The 21,206-nt window shown below is 45.2% G+C and overlaps 1 protein-coding gene and 1 pseudogene across 2 annotated transcripts in view; one reads left to right on the forward strand and one right to left on the reverse strand.

Moving 5' to 3' along the window:
* The window catches only part of Tln2 (talin 2), a 418,592-nt gene that overhangs the window by 128,027 nt on the left and 269,359 nt on the right, over positions 1-21,206 (forward strand). The gene's annotated exons all lie outside the window — the stretch shown is intronic.
* On the reverse strand, positions 13,949-19,206 carry LOC121465970 (annotated as a pseudogene).

Below are 21,206 nucleotides of genomic sequence, written 5' to 3' on the forward strand. Positions count from 1 at the left end.
GGGCTTCCACCAAACTGTGAAGAGGACCTTTGTAAATGGAGGGGTTTATTCTCCAAGTTGTTCTGTTAATGGAATAATTCTGGTACTCAGAGAGGCACACATGGTTGTGTGTGTGTGTGTGTGTGTGTGTGTGTGTGTGTGAGTGTGCGTGCATGTGTGTGTAAGCATGAAGCTCCACCTTGTTTATTCTCGGTATAACATATCAGTGCTCTCTCTTCTTTGAGATTTGGATGAGACTTCAGACTCTGACCTTGAAGCAGGTGCTGGAAGAATAGAAGAAAAATCATGTTGTTTATAACAGCTGTCTGGGCTACAGGATTGGTAAACAGTATTCGTTAACTCAGACCTATAGCTTTAGAATTCAGAATTGGTTTGGCTGTGCTCATGCATGTACTGTATGCATGATTCTGTTTATTCATGCTTACAGATATTTGAGAAACCTTGGGAGGGTCTAGAAGTTCAAGCTGGTGCCTGTTCTTCATGAGACAGGATTTCCAAGCAAATGAGTAGAGAGGACCTTTTGACCTTCACTCAAAAACATTTCAAAATTTGAATGCCTTTTCCTTTCATACTGCACTTGAGGGACTGTAAAACTGGTTATCTTGAGTTAGAAAGTTAGCTGGACAGAGGGGCCTATGGAGGTTGGTCAGTTGGTAGACAACTTGCCTAGTGTGAGGAAGCCTTGGGTTTGATCCCCAGCATGGCACAATGCAGGTGTGGTGATACACTTTAGAGGCCAACCTGGGATGCAGGAGATTCTGTCTCAGAAAGTTAGCCCGATCGTACAGGGCCGATGCTGTGTTTTTTTATAACTTCTCTGTGTGCACGTGTTCATTTCACACTGATTACAGCCCAGTTCTTTGTGTAAGAAAACAGAGTCCGCAGTGAATCTATGGAACGTGCCCAAAGCCATGAGCGTCATGTGACTCTCATTCTGTTCTGTGTAGCTGTAGATCATACCCTCCTGTTCAGGTTTCACACACGGTCTTCCGAGTGTTCAATTTGCTTGCTCCTATGAGCTTGCTAAAGCCATTCATGCATCTTCAGGCAAAGTGAAGGCAATATGTAAAATGTTCTCAGCCCTCCCTGAAACGTTTAATCTCTAGGAGATGATTTAAAACCAGTGCAGGATTGACTGGCGCACACAGATTTATGTAACTTGCTTCTACTGGAATTCATTGAGATGTCCTTGTAGTCTCTTCAGAAATGGGGTCATTCACAGACCCCTGGGTACCTCCCCACCCCTCTTACTCCAGTCATATTTTCTCAGGCCCTGGCCAGCACCAGACTTGAGGTTAGTTCAATGCCTGTTCTGTGATAAGGCTAGGATTGAGTGTGGTCTTTTCCTTGGTGTCATAAATTGGCAGACACTTGGGTGCTGTCACCCTTCTCTTACCCATCTTGGTTTTCCCACCAAGTCCTTATCTTATCTCTTCAGTTGCTGAGTGCGGAGTGCTTTGCAGATGGCATTTGCTAGACCTGTGGCCATTTCGTCTGGAAGGGCTCTGAAGGCAGTTTAAGAGGTCTGGAGACTAAGTCCTAGCAGACATGGTAGCCTCGCATGTGCTGTTGCATAGCAACAGAAGCAAGGCTGCTAGGCTCTGCTCATCTCTCACCCTGTACCCCACAGCTGGGTTCAGGTCTGTCAGTAGATCTCTCATGCACCCTGCTGAGGAATTCTGGTCCTCTGTGTCAAAGCTCTTCAGCGATGTGGTGTTGGATCCTTGGCTCTGCGCGAGCGGGAGCTGATGAAGGAAGGCCTAGGACTAAACAGAAAGCTGAATCTTATGTTCACAGTGGACGTGGCCTGAGCGGTGGGTAGGAGAAGACAATGATGCAGCTGGTCATGTAGAGTGGGTATTTACTCTTTTTTTTTTTTTTAAATGTGAACAATATACTCAGATATTTCTCTGGAAGTTGATGTTACCCTTTTCTCTAATAACTGTGGAAACACTGGTGCATTTCCCATGGATAAATCACATTTCATATGTATGTTAGTGGTATACATAGATACTGGGCTTCACTGCTGAGAGCTTCTGTGGCCCATTGAAGTCAATACCAGTTCACCTAGGCTTCTGGTATAAAGTGGCCTGGCCAGATACTGGCAAGGGTTCACTTCATGGGTCTAGAGGCATCCTCCTCTGCTGAGCTGGTCCTTTGGGGAACTTAAAGGTATTTTATTTCCAAACTGAGATAAGCTATTTTAAACCTGTATTGTCTCCATTAGCTTAAGTTGCTGGCTCAAAAGAATCTTCTCCAAGCCCATGTTCTCAGAGATTTTTATTTCTGGTGGGGAGTTGGGAAGTGTTCTCTGTGGGCAAGAGGTCCTGTGGGGTTAGATGCCAGCCCCTGTCTCAGGGGAGTTGTCTAGCGTTTGCACAGATAAGCTGTGAATTGCGGGGAGGTGAGGCTGGAGGTTTCCTGGAATTGGGTATGTATGGGGTAGTGTCGTGTGCCTATTATCCACATAGCAAGCCATAGTTTAGAATCTAGTATACAATGTCATCATGGTGTGCATGCATGTGGTGTGTATATGATAGTACTGAGGCTCAGAGTTCTGAAGATCCATGAGCCTGATAATGTTCATGTAACTGTGAACTTGAGCCACGTAGCAGCTGGGCTCAAAACTTTCTATCATGACTTTGTCGAATGGGGGTTCAATATATGGATCTTGGACTCAGGAATGGGTGTTTTTTTTTTACCTTTTTTTTTTATTGTGTGTGTGTGTGTGTGTGTGTGTGTGTGTGTTAAAAGGTCCTGCCGGGTGGTGACAGTGCACACTTTTAATCCCAGCACTTGCGAGGTAGAAGCGGGTGGATCTCTGAGTTTGAGACCATCATGGTCTACAGAGTGAGTTCCAACACAGTCAGGACTTCACAGAGAAACTGCATCTCAAGAACAAAAAATGAGAAAAAAGGGGGGACCCTTTAAATGATTCTCAGGCAGGTTGCTTGTGATCTACATTTTGAGAAGCTTGAGTTAGACTCAGGAAAGTTGGTGGTGTGGCTGCATTCCTTTATGGCCTTCTCTCATCTGTTTGCCCTTTACCCAAAGTGATCTGCTTGGACTCAACTTTAGTAGGAAGGACCCCAATTCAAGCATTTAGACTCTAAAGCCCGTATCGATTTGGATAGCTGAAGGTGGCTGTATGAGAGATCAACAGATACATAAATGATAAGTTGTTGTTTGATCTGAGTACAGTGGTTTTCCTCATTTATTCCTCATCAGTTACTAAGAGGTTTCCTCCTGTGTTTATATAACAACAACAACAACAACAACAACAACACTAATACCAGGAGGCTGCATGAATCGCAGTGTGTTTAGATGTCTCATGTATGTTCATAGAGATTGGCGCCTGTACCATAGGCTGTCTTGGAACTTTTTCCGGGGACAGGTATTGGTATTTTTGTTCAGCAGCCTGTGGGTAGTTGATGAGAAGGCCCCTGCAGCAACTGTGGATGACTCTGATTTGGTGATGGAACAAAACCTCATCCTGGAGGCCTCAGAGCTCAGGCAATCTACCAGTGTTTGCTTCTGGTGTGAACAGAAGCTTTTTGCCAGCTGTCTTAATCAATGAGAGGCAGACACTGGGTCCTCAGATGGCCTTTCCTCCAATGTGTCCCAAATGTCACTGCGGACAGTAGTCACTCCTGGCTCTGACTGCAGGCTGAGACTGGAGCCCGATGTCTGTATCTCCTATGAGCTCCCAGGTGGGAATCTGTGCCGAGTCGGGCAGGCGAGCCCAGATGACCAGCTTGGCTCCGCCACTTCAAGCTGTGCTGCCTCATGTGACTTTCATGCTTAGGCTATTTTCTTCTTTCTGTGACGGGACAATGTGACTGAATCGGATGACCCATAAAAAGCGCACATCTAGATCAACGTTACTACTCCTTCAACTAGACAGAAATTGGGTCATCATTTTAAAATGTGTTGTAGCAGTCCGTCCTGAACAGATCAATAGAAGAACTCACCGAATGCACTTTCCAAAGCATGGGAGGACTGATTTCAATATGAGATGAAACCCGAAGTTAGTGTGCTCCCCTTCACAGTCTATCCATTCCATTCGAGCCTCACAATAAATATTCCCATACACATGTGGACTCTGTTGGTTGATACCATCTAGCCATGCTAGTGTGGTTTAAGTTGGTGAGGACTGAGGTCCGTGGGTTTAGAATTTGCTGCAGCATTTCATGGAACTCAGAGAAATACAGACCAAAGAGATAAATCGGACAAGATGTGGGACATAGGTCTTGGAGCTTCTGAGTCTTTTCTGGGTACCACGCCCCCTTCAGGGAGCTCCCGAGGTCTATTCACTGGGAGTTAACTGAGCCAGTGTTTGTGCAGCTTCGTTGCTCAGGCATGACTGACTGGCTACTGGGAATCATCTTTAGCCCTTCTCCCTCCCAGAGTTTGGGGAATGGGACCAAGTGTCCCAGTCATGGTTTCAGGTCTGGATGATTCAGGGGGTCAGCTCTAGCTATGTAGAGGTTCCTGCCATCAGCTCCCTCATTAGAATGCCAGAGACATTCTTACCATTCTGCAGAGGTAGGGTTTGGGAACCATGTGCTGGGACCAGGAGGAAGAGGCATGTGTTTGTGATATCCATGCACTTGTCTGGTATTCTTTCTGTTACCCCACAAGAAATTAGGAGCATGGGGTCTAAGTCTGTCCTGGCTACTGACTGACTCTGTGAGAATGGGCAGGTGCCACAGCTCTGGGCTTTTGCTCTGTCCATCTCTGTGAGAGTGGAGATCCTGTCTATCCTCTTTGATGTTCATTGATGTGACCAGATTCTGTATTCAGTATGTGCTTGGTAACCATGTGCTACACCAGCGAGGGAACTGGTTGAGGCCCAGGCTTCTTCAGTGGTGATGTACAATTGAGTCACATAGATATCCTGGAAGGTTTGAGGTGGGCCTGAGATTGTGTGATTCTACCAAGTTCCGGGTGTGAAACCCTGCCTTTTGCAGCCTGTACATTGAATATTTCTAGGTGAGACGAGCTGTTCTATGATTGACAGAAACTTTTATGCTTCTTCCTCGTCTTAGTTTGTCTTTGCAATGATGTGTGTGGTACGCATGCAAGTGTGTCATTGTGGGTGCGGACTCAGAGCTTGGTATAGGGTGTCTTTGGTCATTTTCCACCTTAGTTTTTGAGACACAGTCTCTCATTGAACATGGAGCTCACCAGTTCAGCTGGGCTGGCTCCAGTGAGCGCCCCAGCATTGTGGGTACAGTTGCACTGCCATCCCTGGTTTTTATGTGGGTTCTGGGATCAGCATTCAGTTTCTCATAATGCATGGCAATTCACCCACTGAGCCATCTCCCAAGTGCCCCCCCCCCGCCCCAATTAGTTTGGGAATAGCAGCTTGTCATTGGGACTGACCCCTAGTCTGCTCTTAGTTCAGCTCATTCTCCGGTAGAAAGTCCCCCTTCCAAGCAGCAGCAGCCGGGAAACTGTCAGAAGTGCAGATTTGGGGTCCAGCCGCCCGCTGGGATTCCTGTGTTGGAGAACCACTTCTCTGCTGAAAAGTTGTTGGCAGGTGTTGAGGAAGTTCACTGTGTTGTTGTTGGTGCGTAGCAGGGGGTTTTCATGTTTGGATTATGGGTCATGCCAATGTCTTGAAGCCAGGTGCAAGTTGGAGAAAAATAAGACATTCAGAAGCCTGCATGGATTTGAGCGAAGGTCCATGGGTAAGTGGGAGGTAGGATTAGATGAAGTCATATGACTGGCATACTGCCCACTGCCCTGCAAGGAGAGTCACATGGTCACCATTGGAATCAGCTGGAGCACGTTAAAAGCTATAGAAGCTTCGACCTGCCCTCCCCAGTCTGATGTAATAAACCTGCAGCCTGGGCATCAGGATTTTTGAACACTCCCTGGGAGATTCTAGCACTCAGCTAAGATGGAGAGTTGCTTGCTTGCTTGCTCGAATCATCTTGGGACTCTTTTCTCCCCCTTGTATGTTGCTAGTTTAAGCTCCCATCTGGTCACTCTTGCATATGCATCAGCAGTTCTGTCAGCGGCTGCAACTGTAAAGAGCCTTGCAGCTACTGCTTCATTTGTCATAACAAGCATTCAGTTGTCACAAGTGCATTTTTGGAGTCTTGCTTTTTGAGATGAAAAACAAAAACATGACTGTTCTTTGATATTGTCTGTCAGTGTCAGTGATGTTTTTTTTCTTTTTCTCAAAGTATTTTTATTTTATGTGTCTAGGTATTTTCATGTGTATGTATGTGTGTGTGATCACATGTATATGATCTACATATCCTATATTGCACATATATAGCACATATGTGTATGCATGTGTGTATGTATGTGTGTACATACATACATATATATGCAACATGTACCACATTCATGCAGAGGCCCGAAGAGGGCATTAAGCTTTCTTGTAGCTGAAACCACATGGGTGCTGGGAATCAAGCCAGATCCCAGCACCTATAGCAGTTGTCTAAACTGCTTAACCATCTCTGCAGACCTTATTTTCCTTTTTAGTTTTGTGTATGTGTGTCCCCATCCGTGTGTCCATCCATCCCTGTGGGATTATGCACATGGAGGCCAAAAGAGGGCATCAGAGCTCCTGGAGCTGGTATTCTAGGCAATGAACTGCAAACTCAAGTCCATTGAAAGATTAGAACGTGTTCTTAACTGCTGAGGCATTCTCCTGCCCCAGTTTGGATTTTTTTTTTTAAAGGAGAACTAATCAAAAAGACTGATTCATGCATACTAATCTTTGCCATTGTCTTCTGATGAGTGTTTGTGTTTTTGCCCCCTACTGTGGGATTCTGCCAGTTGCCACAATACATCTCTTTTGTCTTTCATCTGTTTCACGTACCATCTTCAGCAGCACGGTGCTATAGCAGATCACAGTTGGATTATCTGAGGACTGTCGCATGGCACAGTCCCAGTGACATTCTAACTTAATCTAGAACCAACTGGCCAAGATGTGCTCCACCCAAGAAAGATTGGTGTCATTCGTTGCATTAGTCAGCTTGATATTACTATAACAAAGTGTCCCAGGCAGACTAACATTATTATTGAAATAAAATAAGTTTTCGGGGCTGGAGAGATGGCTCAGTGGTTAAGAGCACTGACTGCTCTTCCAGAGATCGTGAGTTCAGTTCCCAGCAACCGCATGTTGGCTCATAACCATCTGTAATGAGATTTGGTGCCCTCTTCTGGTGTGTGGGTATACATGGAAGTGGAATGTTGAATCAATCAATCAATAAATAAATCTTTAAAAAAATAAGTTTTCTTGGTACCTGTTTTGGGATTCTCAAAGTCTCCAGTTAGATGGTATCCCAGTGTGTTTTCTCATTGCTGTGTTGAACACTCTGACCAAAAGTAATTTAGGAAAAGAAAGGGGGGGGGGCTGGAGAGATGGCTCAGAGGTTAAGAGCACTGACTGCTCTTCCAAAGGTCCTGAGTTCAATTCCCAGCAACCATATGGTGGCTCACAACCATCTGTAATGAGGTCTGGTGCCCTCTTCTGGCCTGCAGAGATACATGGAAGGAATGCTGTCTACATAATAAATAAATAAATATTAAAAAAAAAGAAAAGAAATGGTTAGTTTCAGCATACCCTTTCAGAAACCCAAGAGACAGAATAGGGATGCAAACAGGAGCAAGGGCAGGAACTATGGAGGGAAGTTACTCAGCTACTCCTCTTACATCTTTCAGGACCCAGGCATTGGGACAGTGGTCTGGGCCTCCCACATCAGTTAGTAACCAAGAAAATGCTTCTCAGATATGCCCACAGGGTGATCTGAGCGAGGCAGTCCTGTGTCGTCGTTGTCGTCCCCCCCCCCCCCCCCCCCGTTGAAATTCTCTCGGGTCACTTCTAGGCTGTGTCCGGTTGTTAGCTGAAGCTACCCAGGAAAGGCATCTTTTTGGTTCACCCTTATCACAACCTCAACATCATGGAAGCTTGGGGAAGAAGGCGCATCTCAAAACAAGAAGCTAGAGACCAACTTGTCAGGCTCAGCTTCTGAAGTAACTCACTTCCGGAGACCAGTATTCCTTCCAGGAAGGAGCCTGTTCCCATTCCCCAGTGCCCTCTCACTATAGACCCCACAGATCTGCTCCCACATTGCCTCATTGGGGAATAAACTTCTAACTCACGAGCTTTGAGGAATATTCAGTTTATATCCAAGCAGTCTATCTCTGTAAAGTGTCTAAAGTACTATACAGACAACCTTCATTGGTGCTTAGGACAAACCCATTTTGTGGATAAGACACCAACTCACTTGCCCAGTCACTTAGCTGATTCTTTTGGTCTAAAGCCTTGGATTCTTTACTTGGTCGTTTGGGTTCATCCAAGAGACCAGATGGAAGATGAGAAGATGAAAGAATAAGCTTAGGAATGGTAGTTTATTAAATTCCAAACTGATGGTTATCTGGCTCCTCCTTTTTTCGAGGAAATTTTCTGTTCAAAGGATCTAGTTCAGGCAAGTAGATAGGCACCGTTTCCGTTCCCTACACACAGTGCTTGAGAGGGAAGTCCCCAAAGGGCTTTTCCTCCTTGCTATGCCCGACCCTTGCCTCCTCCTTAGCTGTCTGGAGAGTGCCAGCTGTACCTCAGTTCTTGCCACTTTGTTCTCTCTACTCTTCCTTCTAAGTTGAAGAATCCTGTGGTGACAGCCATTGGGTATTTTTATGCCACCATTAGTCCTCTGCCCCCTGCTCCTGCTTTAATTCCTACTGTGCAGCTGTGCAAAGTGTTGCTGCCAGTGACTTGTAGTAGAGGTAACACAACTCACCAAAGTCCCAGAGCTCAGACTGTAGCTTAACTGGGAAGATGAATAAATTATTTCTCAACTGGTTAGTGGAAAGGTGAATTCCAGGGCATACACTTGTTAAATAAGCACACACTGTCCCTGAGAGGTCTTTCGGAGGGCCCCTTTAGAACATGTCTCCTCCTGAGCTTTGGCTTTGGAGTTTGAGGTACATGCATCCACGGGTTTCAGTGTGTGCTTTCTGAGAGGCGGGGAGTGGTTACTTCTGCCTATAAGCCGGAATGTGAAATCTTTGCCTTTGACTGCCTTCTATGTGGGCGGTGCGCGCCTATGCCCACAGATGCGGGCCGCTTGCGAGGCACTACGCAAACTATCATTCTGAAAAAAATGTTCCAACTCCTGAGAACAAATAGAATGTTTGAAAAAATAGATAGTAGAAAAAATATCCGATTTGATTGGCAGTGGGAAGAGGGTAAGGCTTTATGGTCTGTGGATTACTATAATAAAACATCCGTGTCCTTCAGAGGAACGTGAAGTCACAGTGTCTGGAACGGTATTCTTTCTGTTGCTTGTCCCTGGTAGGGGACCAGGCTGAATGTCGTTAGACAAAGGAGGACACCAGTGGATATTTCCAAGGGCCAACTGTGAAGGCAAAAACTTAGTTTTTGCAGGGATGATTTGGTAACATCCCCTCCCTGCCCACCCTCTGTTGGTATTTAAGTTATGAGTGTGTACTTTAGGCGGGCACTAACTGGCATCCTAAGGCACTGTGGTAGGATGGGACCAGCGCTCATGGAAGCATCTTTTTGCATGAGTACAGTGTTGAAGGTAGCAGAGAACTGTCCTGGTAAATGGTCTATGTGCCGAGATTGGGTGGTAAAGGAGACTGGTATCTCCATACACAGGCTTTGGGGGGTCTTGATAGTGGTATTTCTTCCACTTTTTTAAAAAAAGATTTATTTATTTGTGGCTGCTAGATTCTGATTGACTGTGGGGACAGCAGCACTTTTAACTGCTAAACCATCTCTCTAGCCCCATTCATGGTGACCTTTCTTGTAACTTCGTGACTGAGAGGGCATAGGTTCGTAGTAGGACAGCAAACAAAAGTTGGGGGACAGTGTACCTTCCGGGTAGCAAACAGCACCAGGGTTTCAGTCTGTAGTCAGTTCAGAGAGTGGCGGACAGAAGGTGTGATTAGTGTCACCGTCACTGTGAAGTGTATGAGCCAGGGCAATTGCTTGTCTATCAAATACCTGAGCACTGAAATTAGTGTGACGTCTTTGAAACCGAAGGGAGGCTGGACCAGCACATGAAGGCAACGTACTCAGGGACCTCTTTACATCTGGAGCATCTGCCAGGTGAGAAGTGTGCCCTGGTGGAGACTTGAAAGCTTCCCTGTGTGCTCCCTGTTAACCAACTGGCACTGCCTTTGCTCTTTTTATTCAGTTAACATTACCCGATAGTTCCTTTAGTGACGGGCTGCGATGTAGAACCGTCAACTGGAATAAACGCTTTCCGCCCTAGGTTGTGTTTGGCCCTGGTGTTTTATCACAGCAACAGAAACCCTTAGACAGACCCCACTGGTGAATTGTAAGAAGCAAAGATTATTTAAAATTGTGAAGTCTAGACATTTTTCTGTTATTCATCAATAGGTAAGACATTCCCTTAAAATAAATGATACCTCCAGTTAAATTGTTTAAGCTGTGCGGTGGTGGCACATGCTTTTAATCCCAGCAGTTGGGAGGCAGAGGCTGGTGGATCTCAGAGAGTTTGAGGCCAGCCTGGTCTACAAAGTGAGTTCTAGGACAGCCAGGGCTTTACAGAGAAACCTAGTCTCGAAAAAACAAAAATTAAAAAACAAACAAAAAACCAAAAACAAAAAAATGAAAATTTCTCCAAATTCCCAGACTTGTATAGAATCCAGTACCTGACGCTGAGGATGGTGGCACTCACCATCAGCTGCTTCTTCTCACATCCATGAACATAATTGAGCCAGTCGCCCACAGTCATGCCCATAGGACAGCCTGTTGTAGATCATCTTTCCCCGGAATCTCACTTCTGGGTGATGCTAGGTGGTATCAAATTGCTGAGGAAAGCTAAACATCACAAGGAGCTTTCTTCCCACCCTCAAGAAATTGCTTGTTGCCATGGAAATTGTTTGTCAAGTTATGGGAAAGAAAAAAAAATCTACATTTTTTTTTTTTTTCTGTGAAAGAAGGAAGATTAGAAAGTGGAGAGGGGAAAAGCGGGTCAACGGGAAACGGAACATTTCCTCCCAGGACAGGCCACATCTTTTAACCTTTCATTTGCATGGCGTCTCTACCCCCACTCTCTCTGTGTGTGATCCTGTTCCTTCCAGAGTTTTCTGGATGGGTTCCAGGCCTAGCAGAGCTACAAATCTTTCACAAATTTGCATATCCCTTTTATGCTCAACCCAGTCAATAATGCGCCATTGTTGCCTGTTCTTGGACAGTGGCCTGAACTGTATATCTCCCCCTATGCATTGAGCAATTTCATCATCCCAGCCCTCTCATGGGAACCTCACCTGGCTGGCTTGCAGGCAAAACAGTGTTCTGGTGGATCACTCAGTCAATGCTTGTAAAATGGGGACCCAGGATACCCACCCACAGGAGGGCTTATGTATCCTAGACTGGTTCTGTCAATGCTGTAAATGTGACTTGGAAAACAGCCTGGGGAGCCATGTCCAACCAACCCCAGGCTTTGAACATCACGTCCTTCCTGTACTCGGTAGGATCTATGAAGCAGTACAACCAGATGAGCAGGATGTTTGGAAGAATCGAACATTCTGGAAAAGTGAAAACTTTGTGCGGGAGGAGTAACTGTTTTTGTTGCTTCAGGGGAGACCAAGGCATAGGCAGTGACTTGGTGTGGCAGGCCATGTGGAAGTGGGGAGTACGGATGTCACCCCTTCTGCTTCTATAGGAGGAGCTCTTTGTGGGTTTGTTGGTGACAGGAGAAAATGTGGCCCACCATGTGGCTTTATGAGAATCGGTTCTTGCCGAGGATTTGCATAAGAAGCAAAGCTGGACAGGTGCACCAGGGCATGGCGATTTGCTGGGTCTGGATTCCTGAAGGAACAGAAGAGTGTGATTGGAGATTCTGGTGGTTGGTGTTAGATGGTTTGCAGCTGCTGAGTTCAATCTGCTCTTTTTGCCACATTAATGTCATTTCTTGTCCCTTGGTTTGTGAATTGCCAAGGGATTTGTGAGAAAGGAAAGAAGGGAGGGAGGGAGGGGGGGAGGGAGGGAGGGAAGGAAAAGAGAGGAAAGAGAAGGAGGGAGAGGGACCTGGAGAAGAAAGTCTCATCAGGACTCAATCCCTGTCTACCGATCATTTCTGCTATGACCACATTTTGTGTCCCTCACTTATATCTCAAAGGAATGTGTCCTGCAAACCTTTTTTACCCTCTAAACTCTGAAGAAACTGAAGCTCTGTTTAGGAAAGGGGATGAAAAAACTACCTCGGAAGTGTTGCTGCTGTACTGTGGATGTCCGGGGCGGTTTTCTCGTTGCAACCTCCCATTCCCTGCTGTTCCTCTAGGATGATTCTGTGCAGATGTTGGAAAACTGTGGGTCTTTGGTTGTAGATCACTCCAAGTTATTCTGCCTCTTCATTGGAAGGACTTCAGCAATCTGCATATGGGAAAGTAGCCTGATCAATATCTGTTCCTCAGCTAGTTCTTACTGCCAGTCCAGTTGGGAAATGTGGCAAGGCCATAGCCAGAAGTGTGATGTTGAAATACGCTGCGTCTAAAAATGACTCTCCATTGTCTGTGTTGATAGTCAAAGGAAGAGGGAATGACTGGCAGGGATCAAGGGCCTCGAAGCCACAGTTTGAATTTGTCTAAACAGGATTTATGGCTTTTCTGCTAATTGCAAGACATTATACCAGTGATCATTTGCATTTGGGTTACAGAATTCCAGTTTGGGGCTGCACTCAACCCCAGGATGATTGAGAGATGGCAGCTAGTGCTGAGGATGTTCTTTAGGTCAGACCTCAGAGAGGACCAGAAGACCACAGTCCTGGATGCCTGCCCTCCGAGAATTAGGACTCCAGCCCAGGCAGGATTTGGATGATGGAAAGACTAAGGGAAAAAAAGACTATGTCAGGCCGCATTAGACACACTGTTATGGAGCTGGGAACAGATGGGGGATGTCTGGGAGCAGCATACAAACTCTTGGAACATGCACTTTGCATAGGTTCTGAGAGAATAGGGAAAGCGCATTCCAGAAAGGGTATGTGTATAATGTACAAGAGGTTTGATTCAGTGGTTAAGAGTACTTGCTGTGCAAGCATGAGGACCTAAAGTCAAATCCCCAGCATCTATGCAAAAGAACATGACTTCCCTCCCTACAAGCCAGAGTTGGTGCGGGAAACAGGCAGACTGTGAATGCTTGCTGACTTGTCAACCTAGCTAAAGTTGCCAGTTTCTAGTTAAGCCATAGATCTTGTAGGAAATCAATAAGGAGGAGAGTGAGAGAGGATCCCAGTGTCCTCCTCTGGTCTCTGCATGTGCGTGCATGGACACACACCCCCCTACATGCTCATTTACACACATACACTCTTTACAATGCACACAACACAACACACATACACATTCATGCTTGCAAACACCACACACACACACACACACACACACACCCTACATGTTCATTTACACGCATACACTCTTTACAACACACAACACACACACATTCATGCTTGCAAACACCACACACACACACACCCTACATGTTCATTTACACACATACACTCTTTACAACACACAACACACACATTCATGCTTGCAAACACCACACACACACACACACACACACACACACACACACAAATAGGCAGGCATCCCAAATTGACTTAATCAGTAAGCAATGCATTGGACCAATAATTGAAAAAAGGTCAGTTTCTCAAGTTGTAGACATGTATTGTAGTCAGTGTGCTATTGCTGTGAAGAGGGCATGACCACAGCAACTCTTGTTAAAAAAAAAAAAAGAAAAAAGAAAGCATTTAACAGGGGCTGGCTTACAAGTTCAGAGGTTTAACCCATTGTTATCATGGGTGGAGCAAGGCGATACACAGGCAGACGTGATACTGGAGAGTAGCTGAGAGTTCTCCATCTGGATGGACAGGAAGCAGGCAGAGAGGCACTGGGACTAGCTTGGGCCTTTTGTTTTTAACCCTTTAAAGTCCAGGTCTTTTATTTCTTTTTGTACATCAGGCCAGGAATTCATAGGGAATGGGCTCCAGCAGCTCAGGCTTCTTCCCGTTAGTCCTCACAAAGTGTGCTTCTCTGGGTGGAGCAGGCTGGCGCTTCAGCTGAACCCAGGCGCCCTTCTCTTTAGCTTCCTTTTCCTTCTGGTCATTCTCCTTCACCCGCTTCAGGAAGCTGTCTCTGCTCTTCGAGTGCTTGATGTGTTCAATCCGCACATTAATTCTCTAGGCAACAACCTTGCCCTTAACTTGGTTGTTTACAGTGATGTCCACAGCATGCTGGGTGACATTGTAGACTCTTCCGGTTTTGCCATGGTAACATTTATGTGGCATTTTTTTTTTTGAACAGTACCCATTCCCTTGATGTCTGCAATATCACCTTTCTTGTAGATTCACATATACGTGGCCAAAGGAACAACTCCATGTTTCCTAAGGGCCTAGAGAACATAGAGTGAGTGCCCCTCCTCTTTCCCTTTGTGTTGTCATTTGGGAGAATTACTGAAAGATGGCTGCCTTAGCTTGGGCTTTTTAATCCCTAAAGTCCACCCCCAGTGGTACATTTCCCCCAACAAGGCCACACCTACTCCTTCAATAAGGCCACACCTCCTAATGCCGAATGCCACCCCCTGATGACCAAACATTCAAATCTATGACCCTAAGGGGGCCATTCTTGCTCAAACCGCCACAATATTTCCTTACTCTCTCTAGGTTTCTGTGTTAGTTACTTGAGACAAAATACCTTACAGCTTACAGGAAGAAGGGATTATCTTGGCTCACAGTTCAAGAGTACAGACTATCGTGGTGAGCAAATCATGGTGGCAGGCATGTGAACAGCTAGTCACAGTGCCTTGTCAGCCAGGAAGCAGGGAGCTATGAAGACTGCCAGTACCCAGCCCACTTTTCTCTTTTTACTCAGTTCAGGAACCTGGCTATGGAACGGTGTGACCTTTCTTAGGCTGGGCTGTCCCCCTCAATTAACCTAATGTAGAAACTCCCTTACAGTAGGTGCAGAGGTTTGTTTCCATGGTGATGTTAAATCTGGTTACCTTGACAATCTTCCCTATGCTCACAAAGTGGTGGATAGTGTTTGTCTGGGCTCCAGTGCTGCTTGCTCACATCTACAGCCATCCAGCAAAAGAAAAGAGCTCTGTTCTGGAAGGCACACCATAGTGGCCATGGGGGTGACACACGTTTAGAACTGTGCTGAAGGTCTGATTTGGTTCATCTTGCAAGTGGCCAGAAGGGAGGAGCTTGTGGCAATGAGTGAGATACCTCTGTATCTCACTGTTGCGGTTTCATTTCTGTTGCTGTGACCAAACACCTTTAACTAATAGCAGCTTATTGGAGACAGGGTTTATTTTAGCTCATGAGTGTGGGGTCCAGTGGCAGGAGCGTGAGACAGTTGGTCAGTCCTACCCACGGTCAAGAGCAGAAGGAAATGAATGTGAGCATGCTCCCTTGTGCTCCTCTGCGTTTCTCTACCTTTATACAGTTCAGGACCTTCTGTCTATGGGATGGTGCTGCCCACAGTGAGCTGAGTATTCCCACATCAATTGACCGCAAATGTGCCTACAGGCCAGCGCATTGTAGACAGCCCCTCATCAAGAATCTCTTCCCAGTGATTCTAGGTCATGCTGGTAATCTCATCATCATACTCGGTTTGGAACCAATAGCACATACTGTCTCGAAGCTGCTACGTATATATGACTTTCCAAAGAAAGTCTAGAGCAACAGAAAGGAATGGCAGAGAGGATAGCATACCGATGAAAAATGTCCACTCAACAGCCAAATTGTGAGTGAATTTTAACCCTAGGATCAGTGATATTTGGTAAGTAGAGAGGTCATTCTGTAGACAGCCAGCTCAACCTGTTATAGTGTTGTTTAAGGCCTTGAGAATAAGAATGGAAAATCATGTTATAACCGTGTCTGTGTACACCAGGAAGAAGGCTTTGGTAACTGGTTTTTCTCTTTTGTCTTCATTACCTCTTTCATATCCCTGTTGGTGCTGTGCAGGCTTATTCAGAGCTGGATTTCTTTTCTGAGACCTATAGAGAATCTTTCACTGATTGACAATAACAACAAACAGTGTCTAATTTTGCTTAACTTTCCTAAAAGCTGTTCATTCATGCACCCACCCACCTTCCTACCAGTAACCCACTGTTAGTGAGTCAAAAACTATACTGGCTTCTTCAGATGAGTCCACCTGTGGCACGTGAGCCCTAAGCGTGAATGCCCAGCCTGGCTGCGGGCTCCGACAATGCTTCAGTAGTATTGTTTGTTTGTTTGTGAGGCTTGTAGCAGTCAGTGACTCTGAACATGTGATTCTACTCCTCCTCCTCCTGGTGCTGGGATTGTATGTGTGCACTATCAGACTTGCTTTTATGCGATGGTTTCCTGTGTGCTCGGCAGACACTGTACCAACTGAACTGCATCCCCAAGGCTCTAAACTTATGACTATGTGAAATATGTGGTATGTTACATGTTTCATGCTGTAGAAGTTCAGAGAAGAGGCGTTTTTCTGACTAGGAGATGCTAGTGGGTAGCATTTCCTAGTTTAGGTGATATTTAAAATGGGTAGAAAAGGATGGGGCGGGACACTAGACAGACCTGTAAAACAGAGGTCGGATGATAGTGAATCAAGAATCCCAAGAGTCAGTTCTAGGAAGGCCCGGCTGTTATTCCGAGCTAAGACTACAGTTATTAGAAAACGGGGAGGTGCAGTTTCTCCACCCATTCCCCTGTGCTCCTGATCAGTATGTTAGGAATACGGTGTGTGAATTGTTTGGCTCTCAACTGCATAGCTTAGGCTGATGATGCTGTCATAGGTATGAGGTCTTTAGTGCTGAACTCAGGTATGGACCTAGGAGGATTGAGGGACGAGGCTGAAAATGTACACTGCCCAGAGGAACTCAGGGGCTGGAGAAAATGGCCAGAGCAGCAGGAAGGATAGAGGAGGACAGGTCACGTGTGACCGATAGGACCTTGCGGAAACTGAAGACATGAGCTCAGAGCACCTCATTTCTAGCAGAACATACTTAAAGCGGAGAGGAATCTCATATGGATATTTTTATTGTTGAACTAAGATATCTTTTAAGGAAAAAAATGGCTCTGAACATAATGACTTGGCTCATCTCATATAGCCAAGAATTCAGGTTCAAGCCTCAAGTGTAGCTCCTCGCCAGTCTGCCTTCCAGTGGGATGATTTACCCTGATTAGCTTAGCTCAGGGAGTTTGGAATTCTCTTGAGGAAGCTTGGAAGCTACGCTACAAATTGCTTGACTTGATATTTTGAAAATATGATAGATTCAGACGTGCATAAGTGTGACATCCTGGATCTGCACAGGGGAGCAATGGTGGGGATGGTGAGCATGTTTGCAATTAAGAAATGGGGGGAGGGGCTTAAATTGTACCTCTGCACAGACTTAGCAAGACATTTTTAGTTTCCCACTCCAGGAAGTATAGCCTTGGGGCTCTTTAACTGTTTTTGACTTACTTTCAAACTTTCTTAGGAATGAGCTGGATTTTCTAGCTCGGAGACAGTATACAGTAGACAACATTGTGTATTTCCTATTCCATGGTAATTTTTATTTACTTGATAGTAAAAGAAAGAAAGAACTAAAGTTAGACTGATTCATTATATCATGGTTGGAATTACTCAGTCTCCATTATAACTGAGTGGAAATGACTGAGTTATAATGAGTATATAATATAATGAATAATGAAGTCTCTCTCTTACCCCTCCCTCCTCCTGCCCTCCTCCCTTTCCCCCACCTTTCTCATTTCCTCTCCAGAGTCTCTTGTAATCCAGGCTTGCCTCTAACTTGCTCTGTAGCTGATAATAACCTTGGACTGCTGATCCTACTTTCTCTACCTCCCTAGCGCTGGGATTATAGGCCTCTACCACCATATCTGATTTTCTAGCCTTAGTGCATGTCAGGCCCGTGCTCTACTAATTCGGCTGCATCCCCAACCCCACATGTTTCCATATATCTTTAAAAAAGATTTTATTTTAAATTTTATATATATTTATATCATGTTATATAATAGAACATGTATTATATATTTATTTTAAATTATATATACTATGTGAGTGGATAGATAGATAGATAGATAGATAGATAGATAGGGGGTTATGTGCATGTGAGAGCAGGTACCTTTGGAGGTCAGATCCTCCTCCCACCCCTGGGTGGGACTAGAGTTACAGGCAATTGTGAGCTGCCCAGTTTGGGTACTGGGTACTGAACAAGGGTCCTCTGCAAGAGCAGTTCAGACTCTTAACCACTGAACCATCTGTCCAGTCCCTTCAGTGTAGTTTATAACTGCTTTGTGTCTTTGATGCATCTGCTAATTTCATTAACATAACATGAAGGTACATGGTCACCAAGCAATGACATGACTCATTTCATCCTGGATATTATTGGTTATTTTAGGAAGCACAGTGTAGGTTGATAGAAGATACCAAAATATGCACTTTTAAAAAAATTTGTTTTTTTATGTATGTATATGTGTGTGCCTGCTTGAATTTATATGCACTTTGTGCATGCAGGTGTCCACAGAGGCTAGTGGGTATCAGATCCCTGGAAATGGAGTTACAGGTGATTGTGAGCTACTATGTGGGCACTGCTGGGAACTGAACCTGGGTCCTCTGCAAGAATAGTATATGCTCTTAGCTGTTGAGCCATCTCTCCAATCCCCAAAGCTACGCTTTTTAAAAATTGACATTACTGGGACAGTAATGCAGTGGCTCCCAATCTCTTACTGGTGACATTTTCAGCTAGATAATTCTTTGTTGTTGAGTGCACTGTAGCACCTCAACTCCATGTACCAGACTCAGCTTCGACAGTAAACAAATGTCACCAGGCGTTGCCAAAGGTCCCCTGGGGAGTGAAATAACTCGTGGTTAAGAACTGCTTATTTAGCAGAGACAAACATCTTTATGGCCTGTGGTTTTATGCTGCCTTTGGCCTATCATTTGAGGATTATGGTCAATAAATTTAACACAGAGTTAATTCTCACTCACAGACTCTGTGTTTGAGAATTTATCCATCACTAGCTGTGGCATACCTGTGAGCCTCTGAGGACCTGTGCAGCTCTGACAAATCCAGTTGACCCATGCTAAGTAAGGCTCAGCAACGATTCTGTGCTGGCTCTTTTTAACCGTCAGCGTGGCACAACCTAGAAATATCTGGAAGGCCACCTCAGTTGGGGAATTATCTAAATCATCTGGGCCTGGAGGCATGTCTGTAGGAGACTGTCCTGATGTAGTTAGAACCTGCCCACTGTGAACTTACCATTTGGTGGGCTGGCCCTGGTCTATGCAGGACTGGAGACAGCTAGCTGGCGGCAGCAAGCAAGGACTTATGGATCCATGGTCTCTTTGCTCTTGACTGTGGGTGTCATGTGACTTGCTACTTGAGTTCCTGCCTTGGTTTCCTCTCAGTGATGAACTGTCACCTGGAATTGTGAATCAAATGCCCTTCTCACACACTGCTTTTTCAGATGTCTATGGATACATTGCCTCTGTGTGTGTTTCTGCCGGGCTGATGCTCTAAGAGACCAAGCAAGGGTGTTGGAGCCCCTGAGCCTAGAGTGAGCTACATGTGGGAATCAAGCCACATGTCTTCTGAGAAAGCTTTCCAGCTCCGTGTAATAGATATGTTTTAGTCTGATTTTTTTGTTTTTATTTTGCTACAGCTATAAAATATTAGCATATCCCCTTTCTTCATGAGTTTTTTTTTCCTCCTCTCTAGACTTGACACGGGATGGTAAGAATTCACTGTTTGAGTAGAAAAGTAGTGGAATGGATGGGTCCAGTGAGTAAACACGATCTGGGTACATGCTTGATCTCAATCAGTGTGCTGTTGCCCAAGAGAAGAGGTCCCTGGGCTGCTCCCTCGTGTGTGTCTGACAACCCTGGGACTGGTGGAAACTTAGGGAGAATTCCTGCTTATGAGATATCCATGGTCTGGCGTGAGGAAATGAGGTCTTGCACCAGCTGTCAACACTACATGCAAAATGTTAATTGAGTCTTAAGCTCTACTTGGAGATCAGACTTACTATTTTAATGGGGTAACTCAGAGATAGATAATAACAGGGCCCCGGGAGAGAGCTGAAAATGCTACTAGGTGTGACCCACAATAAACCCGGAGAGCCGTAGCCCTTGACACCAGTGAGAGGGTTGGTTGTTCTAGCCTGGTAGGAGGAGAAGTTAGAACAAGCTTGGGTTATCTGCTCACCATTTAGAGACAAGCCAAGAAGGAATCACCTAGAAATGACAAGAAAATTGTGTTGAGTCTTTGACTGAGCAAAGGAGATTGTTTGCTGAGCAGCCTTCTCTGCAGGAAGAAACCTCATTGGTTTTTTTTTTTTTCTCTAATGAGACAGGCCTGGAAGACTAAGGTCCGCTTGGGGGCATCTTGGACTTGATAACCTGGCACGCTGATCCTTCGTTTAACATCCTAGCATGGGTCCGGAAGTTCTTTGCATGGGTGTTGAGGATGCTGAAGGGTCCAGTAGAGGGATGGTTTGAAAAAAATCTCTTTTCTTTCTTTCTTGTGTATGTGTAGTGTGCATTCATGTGTGATGTGTGTGTGTGTGTGTGTGCGGGCATGCATGTGAAGGCCCCAGGTTGATGTCATGAGTCTTCATTGATCACTCTGCACCTTATTAGTCAAATCAGGATCTCTCAATTGAACCTGGAGCTAGCCATTTCTGCTAGTCTCCTAGTCACCTTGCTCTGGGGACCAACTCTCTTTAGGAACTACAAGAGGACTTCAGGCCCTCTAGGGCATTTATGTGTGTTCTGGAGGCTGGGACATTGGGCCTCATGCTTGCATGAATGCACCCTAACCAATGAGCCATCTCCCTGATTCTGTAAAGTTTTCCACGTTGCATTTGCTAAATGTAAGGGTATTTGAGTTGTTAAGTTCTGACTAAGAAAAATCAGACCGTTCTCTTAGGCTAGGAATGAAGTCATATCATTCCCATGAGATTCTGAGTTTGCTCCTGGCATGGAGTTTGCATGTATGTTCATGTGAATGCAGATTTCTGTGGTTACCAGCATATCATATGCTCTAGAGCAGGAGTTACAGAAGGATGTTAGCCATGTAACATGAGTGCCGAGAACCAGACTTAGGTCCTCTGCAGTAACAATCAATATATACTCTTTTAACTATTGAACCATCATTTCTTTAGCCTCAAAAATACACAGTTTATTTTATGCTCTTCAATAAAATTTAA

This window comes from Microtus oregoni, unplaced genomic scaffold (assembly GCF_018167655.1).
Source record: "Microtus oregoni isolate MIOR12 unplaced genomic scaffold, Mior012 000032F_ref0000030, whole genome shotgun sequence".
Taxonomy (NCBI): domain Eukaryota; kingdom Metazoa; phylum Chordata; class Mammalia; order Rodentia; family Cricetidae; genus Microtus; species Microtus oregoni.